This window comes from Gossypium hirsutum, chromosome D01 (assembly GCF_007990345.1).
Source record: "Gossypium hirsutum isolate 1008001.06 chromosome D01, Gossypium_hirsutum_v2.1, whole genome shotgun sequence".
Lineage (NCBI taxonomy): Eukaryota > Viridiplantae > Streptophyta > Magnoliopsida > Malvales > Malvaceae > Gossypium > Gossypium hirsutum.
The window spans coordinates 34,950,022-34,962,421 of NC_053437.1; the positions used below are offsets into that span (position 1 = coordinate 34,950,022).

The 12,400-nt window shown below is 34.1% G+C and overlaps 1 non-coding gene across 1 annotated transcript; it reads left to right on the top strand.

Moving 5' to 3' along the window:
• The first annotated feature begins 10,287 nt into the window (after nucleotides 1–10,287).
• On the top strand, nucleotides 10,288–10,394 carry LOC121214163 (small nucleolar RNA R71). Its single transcript, XR_005909749.1, has one exon. It is a non-coding gene; the product is annotated as a small nucleolar RNA R71 (small nucleolar RNA).
• The last annotated feature ends 2,006 nt before the right edge of the window (nucleotides 10,395–12,400 follow it).

The window sequence follows — 12,400 nt, forward strand, 5'->3', positions numbered from 1 at the left end:
CCCAAAATGATCTTAGGACACAGCAACAAGAAAAGAATAAAGGGTTTAAGTGATGATTAAAAGAAGAAAAAAAATAAGAGAAGAAGAGCTATCAAAGAAATCAATTTTAGAGGTGGTGCAATGGTGGTGACACGATGGTGATATGGTGGTGTTTCAATGTGTTGTAGTAAAATGGAGAAAAAAATAAAAGAAAACCAAGGAGGAGCAACCAATTAGGGGCAACACAAGGTTGTTGAAAAGGAGGAGCAAGGAGAGGAAAGGTGAAACAAAATAAAAACAAATAAAAATAAGAGGAGAGAGAGATGGATGGTCACAAGGTCAAACTTATCTAACAAGGCATTCAAGAGCGGGACAAAGATGCTAGAGAGAATTAACAACAATTACTTTGGGAGTTACCCTTTAAAATTTTAAAAACAATGAGGTACTTAGTAATTTGAAAATAAGAGGTACATGCATTAGAATAGACGATTTTGCATGGGAAAAGATGATCAACTTTTTGCAATAATTTTAAAAAATAATTGATAGCATAGAGTGATACGAACTCACTTACGAGACATAATTGAGTCATTAAATGCTCGATCGTCAAATTAAGTAGTCTCATTTCGGTTTAACAAATAGGCTAATATTAAAAGAAGAAAATAGTTCAAACAACAGATAAAGTAAAGATAGAATAATGGAAGGATGGTTAAAACGAACTTAAAATAAGAATGAACCCGTAATAAAATCTCCACTATAAAATGAGATGACACACCAATCAAGAGGTTTTTATAGCGTTGTAATGAGGCTTAGGTTAAGGGTATGAAAATGGTAAGAAAAGTCGGTTACAATCGAGAATTGAGTTGATAAGTTACCAAACTAGAAAAATTCAAATGTTGAATTAAAAGAATTTACATCAACAAGAAATAAAGAAAAAGAAAAATGAGCTTTTCAACACAATATGAAACTAACAATTCAAGCTCAATCAACTTTCTTTTTTAATTTTTTGTATTTTTAATTTTTTTTCTTTTCTTGAACAGAGTAAAATTCAGTAATACAAATGATGGAACATAGTTAGGCCACTAACCAAATCAAATCTCGACAAAATGGGGCCAATAAGAAGGATAATTTTACGACATAGATATGGGTTATGGGTTAACATTAACGAGCAATAGAAAAAAATGTGTTAGGATCAACAAGGTTTACTAGGGGTTAATACAACAAGTAAGTTGTTTAAAGGTTAAATGGATTAAATCCTAAGTGTCTCTATCATCTCAGTATATCAACTCAATAATGTGATCTCGACATGTATAAATGAAGCAGTTCTAGAATAACAAATCAAGTTGACATATTCAGAACCAAAAATAAAATGAGCACAAAATAAAATATATGCTCTATAGGCTCAAAAGCTCACAAAAAAATATGGTTTTTATGTTAAACTTGCAAACTTAAAATTTTAAGATAATATATCAATTCAAGGAGACAATCTAAAATAATATTTCTAAAAAATAACTTATCCTACTTAACTCTCTCTTGAATTAAAGTATAAATAAAAGAATGCATAAAAATCCACAAATTATTTCAAAACAAAATCAATATTAAAAAAAATTAACTTTAATGGTAGGTGTACAAAAATTACTTAAGCAAAAAAAATCAAGGATTTTATCGCATAAACATATAAATAACCTCTCCACCCTTAAGATGTACGTTGAGGAAAATAGATTAAAATAGAATAAGCAAAATATCATAAGCAACAGAGAGAACTAAAACTGCCCTGAATTTGGATGAACTCGTCAGAATAGTGAAAACTAAAATTGTAGGCGATTCTAAATGAATTACATGTTTTCGAGCAAACTAATAAGAAAATAGAAAAAATAAGATAAAAAAGATTACAAGCTAGAAAAAATAATTGAAAAAACATAACAAAAATGCATAATAAAATAAAATAAAAGATATAAATCCAGAAAAAGATAAAATAAATAAATAAAAATAGGGCTTAGGGTAAGGGTAAGGGGAACAAAGGAACATAAAGAAAGAAGAAAAAAAAGAACATGGCCATGTGGCCAGGCCATGTGAGCCACATAGTCATGTGGATAGGCCGTGTGGAATCACTACAACTGTGTGTGATAAAAAAATAGGTAAAAATAAGCCATGTATCCACACGGCCTAGGACATGCCCGTGTGTCAAGCCATGTGGGGTGTTTGTTCATTTCTCCCACGCCTGTGTGTCAGGCTGTGTGGACCACATGGTCTATCATACGCCCATGTACGAGGCCGTGTGTCTGACACAACCATGTCTCTAGGTTGTGTGCCTCCACTCAGATTGTGTGGGTCAAAAAATAATTTTGAAAACTTAACTCCAGTGTTCATACAACCTGAGACACACCTGTGTGTCTAGGTCATAAGTCACACACACCCGTGTGGGTCACCCTAGATTGTATGGTTCCCTTTCACTGAATTTTTGTTTTTGAAATTTTTTTAATTTTTTTTAAAAGTAGTAAAAGTAAAAATAAATGTACTATATATATTTTTGGCATAATGCCAAAAATAGCCCTTAACGTTTGGTTGTTTGGTCAATTTGGCCCTTTATATTTTTTTGGAGCACTTTAACACCTAACTTTATTTTGGTCAAATTGATCTATTTTTAACGGACATGCTGACGTGACAGTTAGTTGACTAATGGTTAAACATTAACCGCTGACGTGGTAGTTGAAATGTAATTTAATGTTGATGTGGCATTATATTCTTATATGCCGCGTCAGCAAATGATTTTAAAATTATTAAAATTATTATTTTTTAAATATAAAATTATTCATTTCCATTTTCCACAATTTCTTCTTCCCCACTGTTTTCCATCGTTCACCATCATCATCGCCATCTCTGTTCACCTTCACTATTGTCCAACGTCGTTCCATTCGCCTTCACTATTGTCTAATGTCGTTCAAGCCACCTTGCTCAAAAATACTCTCCTCTTTCCCTTCTTTCAAGTTCTCTAGTTTGTTTTTCCAAAAAAAACTCTTTGAAAACCTCAAAATACATTCTTAAGCCTCGACCTTCCTTATCTCAGACCTTATTTTTTGTTCGTCAGATGGCCTCCATTTTCTAGTATGTATTTTCTCTCGCTGAGCTCTTTCTTCTCACCTTTCAGATTGTCAAATGGAAATCTTCTGACAATCTAGCCTTGGTTGTTCATCGAGTTTAACACTTATCCTTTTTTGGCTACTAGTTTTATTGTCTTGTTCTATTTAGTTATTGTATTGTGGGGGGTTTTGTGCATGGTGGTTCAATGATGGGAAGTGGGTTCTATTAGGGATAGGGGGCAATGGTAGATGTGCATGGTGGTTCTGTTTGGGGGCAATGGATTTGGTGGGAGGCCATTTGATGAAAATGAACTGGAGATAGCAGTGATGAAGATGAAATGTTAGGGGCAATGGGTTTGTTAGGGGGTGATAGCAGTGATGGAAATGAATTGAAGATTTAGTTGAAAAATGGAGGTCATCTGACGAACGGAGAAGAAGATCAGAGACAAGGGAAGTCAAGTCTTAATGATGGATTTTGAGGTTTTCAAAGAAACAATGAGGAAAAAGAAACTGTGGAAAGAAGATCGGAGATGGTGAATATGATGGTGAACAATGGAAAGAAACTGTGGGGGGAAGAAACTATGGAAAATGGAATTTAATAATTTTTATATTTTTATATTTAAAAAAAATTAATAATTTTAAAATCATTTTCTCACCATATAAGATAAAATAGTGCCACGTCAGCATTTAATTATAGTTGGACCGCCACATCAGTATGTCCGTTAAAAATAAATTAATTTGACAAAAAAATGTTAGGTATTAAAGTGCTCCAAAAAGAATATAAAGGGCCAAAGTGACCAAACAACCAAACATTAGGGACTATTTTTGGCATTATGCCTTTTTTAAATAATAAAAATAAAATGTACTAATGTTTTTGTTTTTGTTTTTGTTTTTGAAATAACATGAAAGTAAAATAAATAAATAAAATAAAAACACTAGAGTTGCCTTCTGAAAAGTTCTTATTTAGAGTTTAAGCTCGATTTCCCTTTTCTCAAACTAATGATTAAGGCGAATCTTGAGCCGAAGCTCTTCTCTTTCATTGTCAGTATTACCACCAAAATAAAGTTTGAGACAGAGACTATTTACCTTGAATGTGCCATAATTAGGGTGTGTTACCTCAATGGTTCCATATGGAAATATGTTTTGTACCACAAATGGGTTTGATCCTTTTGACTTAAGCTTTGAAGTGAACATTTGAGGATCTGACTTGTTTAGCAACACTTTATCACCAACTTTGAATTCGTTCATTCTCTTTACATGCACTCTACGGTGTTGCTTAGTTATTTCTTTGATTGTTCTTAGGTTCTCATTAGCCTTTATTCACCATTCATCTAATTCATCAAGCTACACTACTCACTCTCCACTAGTCCCTTGATTTTTATCACCTTGGACAAATACTGTTCAAACACGTATTCATTAGTGAACTCTTGCAAAGAATTTTGAGCCACATGATTACTAAGATTAACAGAATAACAAGTATCATCTCACTCACTAGGAACTCTAACAAAATCACATGCTTGAAGAGTAACCTTTTCATCACCTACACTCAACACAAGTTCACCCTTATTCACATCAATAACAATCCTAGTAGTGGCTAAAAAGGGCCAACCTAAGATAATTCGGACTTCAATAGCCTCATCCATGTCCAATATAACGAAATCAACAGGGAATATAAATTTATCTACTTTCACAAGTACATCCTCAATAATACCCCCAGGTTACTTTATTGATCTGTCAGCTAATTGAATACTCCTCCTAGTGGGTTTTGGTTCCCCAACAAGTTGTTTGAACATTTTATAAGGTATAACATTTATACTAGCCCCAAAATCAGCCAAAGCTTTTTCAACATTTAAATTACCAATAAGACAAGAAATAGTAAAACTCCCTGGATCTTTAAGCTTATTGTGTAGTTTGTTTTGGAGAATGGTCGAGCAATCCTCATTGAGCTCCATAGTTGACAAATCGTCTAACTTCCTTTTATTTGTTAACAGTTCCTTTAAAAATTTTGCATACTTCTGTTAACAGCTCATTTAAAAATTTTGCATACTTTGGTATCTGTGACGGGGGTTCAACAAAAGGTAACTTAATATGTAATTTTTTCAAAAGTTCAAGAAATTTACCATTTGTTCTTTTAGGCAGTCTTACTTCATTGTTGTCAGATATGGAATTCATGGTTTGTATTCTCTAACCACTAGTTTATGATCTTTATTTCTTTCCACAACCATATCATTTTTCTCAATAGCTTCTAGATTCAATTTCTTTTCAGGCTTGACTAACCCTTCAACGCTTCGAATAGTGATTGTGTAGACTTGCTCCTTTGGGTGAGTTTCAATTAAACTAGGTATGCTACCTTGTTGTCTTTCCAAAACCAGTTTAGCAAGCTGTACAATCTGATTTCCAAGCCCTTAAATCGATGCTTATTGATTTTTTATAGTTGTCTCAGTGTTTTGAAATCGAGTTTCGAATATCGAAATAAATAACATCTCAAGATTCAATTTCTTTTCTTGCTTATAAGGTTACTAAAGACTCGAAGGGAGTTGTGAAAATTGATTTCCTTGACCACCCCTAAAAGAAATTTGGATGATTCCTCTATCTTGGATTATAATTATTACTATATAGATTATTTTGAGGTCTAGAATTATTACACATAAGGTTGACTTGCTCATGTTCCATGTTAGAATTTGAAGTGAGCTCGCCTACGAACCAAGAAGAGCTCGAGCAAGAAGTCATCAAGATACCTAGTGGCTCAATAACGCGAGCTCGAGCCAAGTAATTTAAGGATGCTATCTCAGCTCTAGTGGACCGAATATGGAAAAGTGACAGCAAAGAGCTCAAGGACAAGCCTAATAGTTATCATTTTTGGGCGGCTGAATTTTATTCAGCTAACTAATTCGGTTGCTAGAATTTTAGTTATTTAAATGAAGCATTTAATTAAACATTACTACAACTCATTAGATTGTCCTAAATTAATACAAGTGCTTAATATGATTTGTCTTAGCTGAATTAAATGTGTCCTGATTTAATTAAGTTTGTCTTAATTTAATACATGTTTTAATTATGTCTAGCCGAATTAATGTGTCTTGTTTAATTATCATTTAATTTGTCACAATGTTAATTAGTGTGTCTACATTATGTTTTAAAATTAGTTCAGCTGAATTGGTTTAATTTAATTAAGTTCATATGTTTTTTTTAGGTGCAGCCGAATTTGAAGATACATTGACTAGGTTCATGCATGTAGATTCATGCATGGGAAGATGCATGTGCAGCTGGTACAATTCATGAAAGCTGATTAATTTTGGCACTCTCTAAGGCAACCATTTGACCAAGAGTCAGCAGGCTTTAACTCTCCAAAGGCTTGGTCGATTCTCTTCCCAAAGCAGCATCAATTGTTTTCACACCAGCCATTCACACCATGACCAATCGATTCAACCATTTCACACTATGAGACCCTCCAAAATCGTCCGTTCACACTCCCAATGGCCGCTCAAATTCTACTTTAATGCTGGTAACTTTTCAGCAAGAGTTGCTTAATGAATGAGTCCATTAAACTCATTAGTCGAATTTAGCTGTTGTATGAATCTCCAAATTCATTTGCTTAATTTAGAAGCTGCCTCTTGATCTCCATTCAGCTGAATCTTTGGTACAGCCATCCAATGAATCAAAGCTGGAATTTATTTCAAGTTTGCTGAGATTTTAAGTCATGAATTTGTCTATTCAGCTAACTAGTTATCAGGCTATAAATAGTTGTTATTTTTCTTCTAAAAGGACTTTTGGCCAATTCTTGAATGAAATTATATTGCTCTGGTGAGTTAATTCACTCTCTTAATTCTTCAAAGCTCAAATTGACTTATCTTCACTAGTGGCGTCAATCGAACTTTTTTTTGAACTTATCACCAATTGGTGTGGCATTCATCAATATACCTGGGGTTCCTATTTTGCTAAATAGATGGTCTCGGTTTAATCCCATTACCTTCCTTTCTTTCTTGAAACGTTTAAGTCCGGGTCCTTAATCTCTAATAAGGGTTCCTTCTTGTTTCATTGAATATCCATCCTATCTTTTCCATCATTTTAATTTGATTCTAAATTTTTTAAAAAAACCTACCAAACACCTTTTCATACCCAAAACTTAAATTTTGAAACATTTGATTTGAAACTTCTAAACTGATACTTCCTAATTTCGATCGGGCATCATTACGACTCATCCTTAACTCTGAAACGAGTTCGTTTCAGTTGGTATACGTAAACGTAGTTCTAAATCTTCCAAGAGTTCAGAAAAAAACTCAAAAAAAAAGTATATATATTGCGAAATTTAAAAAAATTAGTATTTTAAAAAAAAGTTTGAATTAAAAAAAAGAGTTGTAAGTGTTGATTTCTGTTTCGATCAGTTGATTTCCTTTTGCAATTAGTGATCTATTCTTCACGCCACATTCTAAATCAAAACTTTTCTTTCTTTCAAGCCTACCTTAAACCACATAATCTTTCCATTGTTTTTAGCCCATTGAAGCCGACTCGCAAGTTATGGATTAGTCTAAGGTAGCTTTCCAGAATTTTGAGAGTTGGATTTGAGAGGTAAAAGGCACGAGAGATTACGTCAAGTTAAAAGTCGAATTTGAGTGAAACACGAGATGAGTGATTATTCTTTTCTTGTGAGAGACTTTGTGAGGTTTTTGTGTTGAGGATAATTCTTTTCAGGTTAAACAACATGTCGAGAAGCCTAGAACGTCGAGTATTAAGTGGAGGTACTTCAAATGCTGCTGGTGGAGGAGGAAACCTTCAACCAAGAAGAAATGTACCCGGAGTGGAGTGCCCGATTTGCAAGTACAAGCCATAATACGAGAAATCACCCGTCTATTCCAACCACAATTTGATTCCATTCAAGACCGTATGGAACAATTGGAGGAACAAAGTCAGCGTGCGAACACCCCTCCAATCCCAAGAACAGAAAGAGAACGTCTTTGCACAATGAAAATGACTTGTATGAACCAAGCGACGTAGAGAGTGACCAAGCTTCTCGACAAAGTGGATGGAGATGAGGCCAACGGGCACAGGGACAAAGAGACCGAGAGCGGCCTGATATGACTTAAAGAACATCAAGATGTGATTCCTACCTTTTAAAGAAGGTCGGATCCCGAGGCCTATCCTGAATGGGAGAAAAAGGTGGAGTTAGTTTTCAAGTGTCATAATTACTCAGAGAGCAAGAATGTTAAACTAGCTGCTATAAAATTATCTGATTATACTGTTATATGGTGGGATCAATTAACTTTGAGCCGACGACGCAACAGAGAGCGCCCGGTGTCTACGTGGGCAGAAATGAAAGCAATCATGAGACAGCGGTTCATTCCAGCTTACTACCACCGCGAGTTGTACCAAAAACTGCAAAGTTTAACCCAAGGCCAACGGAGTGTAGAAGATTACTATAAGGAAATGAAAGTGGCCATGATCCGCGCCGATGTGGAGGAAGATCGACAAACCACCATGGCACAATTTCTCACCGGCCTTAACCGCGATATTGCTAACATTGTAGAACTGCATCACTTTATTGAGGTCATTGACATGGTCCATATGGCCATAAAGGTCGCGAAACAGCTCAAGAGAAAAGGTACGTGATGAATAATCCCTAATACTTCTTCAACAGCTACGTGGGGGCAAAGGACAAGCAAACGTGACATACCAAGCCGTACAAAAGAAGCGAGTGGTTCAACGAAGTTTAACAAGCTGAATGCAGAGCCAAATTAATGTGTTTTGTTTTGTTATCATTTAATTTGTCACAATGTTAATTAGTGTGTCCACATTATGTTTTAAATTTAGTTCAGCTGAATTGGTTTAATTTAATTAAGTACATGTGTTTCTTTTAGGTGCAGCCGAATTTGAAGATACATTGACTAGGTTCATGCATGTAGATTCATGCATGGGAAGATGCATGTGCAGCTGGTACAATTCATGAAAGCTGATTAATTTTGGAACTCTCCAAGGCAACCATTTGGCCAAGAGTCAGCAGGCTTTAACTCTCCAAAGGCTTGGTCGATTCTCTTCCCAAAGCAGCATCAATTGTTTTCACACCAGCCGTTCACACCATGACCAATCGGTTCAGCCATTTCACACTATGAGACTCTCCAAAACCATCCATTCACACTCCCAATGGCCGCTCAAATTCTTCTTTAAAGTTGGTAACTTTTCAGCAAGAGTTGCTTAATGAATGAGTCCATTAAACTCATTAGCCAAATTTAGTTGCTGCATGAATCTCCAAATTCATTTGCTTAATTTTGAAGCTGCCTCTTGATCTCCATTCAGCTGAATATTTTCTACAGCCATCCAATGAAACAAAGCTGGAAATTATTTCAAGTTTGCTTAGATTTTAAGTCAGGAATTTGTCTATTCGGCTAACTAGTCATCAGGCTATAAATAGTTGTTATTTTTCTTGTAAAAAGACTTTTGGCCAATTCTTGAATGAAATTATATTTCTTTCGTGAGTTAATTCACTCTCTTAATTCTTCAAAGCTCAAATTGACTTATCTTCACTAGTGGCGTCAATCAGACTTTGTTTTGAACTTATCACCCATTGGTGTGGCATTCATCAATATACCGGAGGTTCCTATTTTGCTAAATAGAGGGTCTCAATTTAATCCAATTACCTTTCTTTCTTCCTTGAAACGTTTAAGCCCGGGTCCTTAATCTCTAAGAAGGGTTCATTCTTGTTTCATTGAATATCCATCCTATCTATTCCATCATTTTAATTTGATTCTAAATTTGAAAAAAAACCTACCAAACACCTTGTCATACCCAAAACTTAATTTTTGAAACCTTTGATTTGAAACTCTTAAACTGATACTTTCTAATTTTGATCGGGCATCATTACGACTTGTCCTTAACTCTAAAATGAGTTCATATCAGAATTAAAGGGAAAATATTTTGAATTGCTCATCCTTGCTCCAGTTGCATCACATTGCATTACCAGATTCATTGTGTTGTTGTAACTCAAACCATCAATCTTTTTATTTAGTGTTCCATCTGACTTGCAAACATAGCAACTTATATTAAAAACACCAGTTGCTTTAATCAATTTTGTTCCTATGACTTGCCACTGATAGTTATTCAGTGTCCTCTCCTCAATAAACTCTTAAGTTACCTCAGGTGTCTTATTATTCAATATCCCGCCAACTGTTGCATCAATTAGTTGCCTAGTCGAGGGATTCGAACCGTTGGAAAAGGTTTGAACTGTTACCGGAAAGGTAACCCATGATGAGGGCACCTTCTTAGAAGATCCTTAAATCTCTCCCATGCATCATATAATGTTTTCAACTCAATTTGAGACAAAGAAGAGCTGTCGTTCCTCAACTTAGTTGTTTTAGCCAATGGGAAGTACTTTAACAGAAACTTCTTAGTCATCCGATCCCAAGTCTTGATAAAACCCTGTGGAAGTGAATTCAACCACTATTTTGCCTTGCTCCTCAAAAAGAATGGGAACAACCATAAGCGTATAGCATCATTAGAAATGCCATTAATCTTGAATCTGTCTCAATTCTCTAGAAAGTTAGTCAAATGAGAACTTGGATCTTCATCTTGCAACCTATCAAACTGAACATATTGTTGCACCATCTAAATTATATTCGGCTTCAGCTCAGAATTGTTTACAACAATAGTCTGTCTAATGATATTCGATTCAGCCCTAATTAAAGTGGGCTTAGCATGGTCAAACATAGTACAAGGAGCACGACGTGTAGTAGGCTGTTGATTATTTTGATTATCATCCATCTCCATAGTAATATCCTTTTCCTCTTGAATGTCTATTAAAACCTATTTACCTTGTTTTGCTTTTCTAACTTCTCTCTGATTTCTACGAGCATTTTTTTCAATCTCACTGTAAAAAATTAACGGTTTCAATGAGTTTCCTCTAGTCATAAACATAAAGAACCTATTCGAATCAAAGAAACAAAAAATTAGAATGTAATAATTAAATTAAAAACAAAATTATTAAAATCAAAATAAAAAATGGCTAAATTAATAGAAATAAAGTTTTCCTCATATTTTAGTCCTTGGCTAAATTAAAACCAAGAATTAAGCCCATATAATTGAGAACAAAATCTAAGTATTTATTGTGTAAAATAAAAATCAAAAGATATAATTCATCATAGGGTTCATCCCCCTTAGGTATTTAGAAACTTAGTTCATGCTTGCAAATAAAAACAACCAAGAAACAATATAACCAAAAGAAACAAAGAAACTCATGATAATCTCCTAAAAAACCAACTAGGGGTCTTCAATGTTCATAGAAATTTGCTTCAGAATCGGTTTTAATGTTGTTTTTCGAGTTGTTTTCTTTAGTATTTTATGACAGCTCACTCTTATCTTCTTATTTTTGTCATATATACGTCTTAGGATGCCCAAAAAACATGTAATCTCGTGTAAACAAAATGGTCTGCTACATGACCGTGTGGCAACCCATGTGACTCGCATGATCGTGTGGCTAGGCCATGTGAAATGGGTCAGCCCGTGTCGCTCTTGTAGGTCGCTCTAATTTTTCAATTTTTGCTCGTTTTCTCACTCTTTTCGCTCTCAAATGCTCTCCTATGTATAAAAACATGAATTTAAAGGATTAAGAGCATAAAATTCACCATTTAAATAAAATAATAATGTAAAAACGCATGAAGAATGAGGCCAAAACATGTTACTTTTAGCACTTATCATAATCAAGACCTGTACTGAAAGATATTTAATTTTTAGTGAACAAGGGTTAGAGCTGCCTAGTAACAAAACAAGGGAAGATTTGAAAAAAAAACTGTATTAATTGGTTTAAGTAGAAATTCTAAAATTTTTATGGTAAAAAGTTTATTATTTTAGTTTACAAAATAAAAATTGGATCATAATTTGGAATTTTGTAGGCCAAGATATAAATAATTTAGTAATTTCTACTCAAAGACAACATTTTTAAAGATATATGTGTAAATAGTAAATGTAACATCCCAAAAATTAGGGTTTAGTAGAATCGGGTTTGTGAATCAAGAGAGAGTGGTGGTGCCTTAATTTTTTAGATTATCTATGCATTTTTAGGAAATAAATGAGGTATTGGTTTGTTGGTTAAGTTTTAGTGTAATGTTTCTTGAAACCCAAGTTCAAATCCCTTCTCTCACATCATTTTTATTATTTTGCAAATTTTGCCTTAAACCCTAGTATGTGACATGTCTTGTTTTTTAAAAATAAAGATGTCAAATTATATCAAGAATGAGTTATTGGTTTGATGGTTAATCATTAGTGAATTTATCCTTGAGGTCCTAACTTCAATTCCCTTCTTATGCAAATAATTTAATTTTTTGACAAAAACCACTTGTTTTAATGTGTGGGCAATC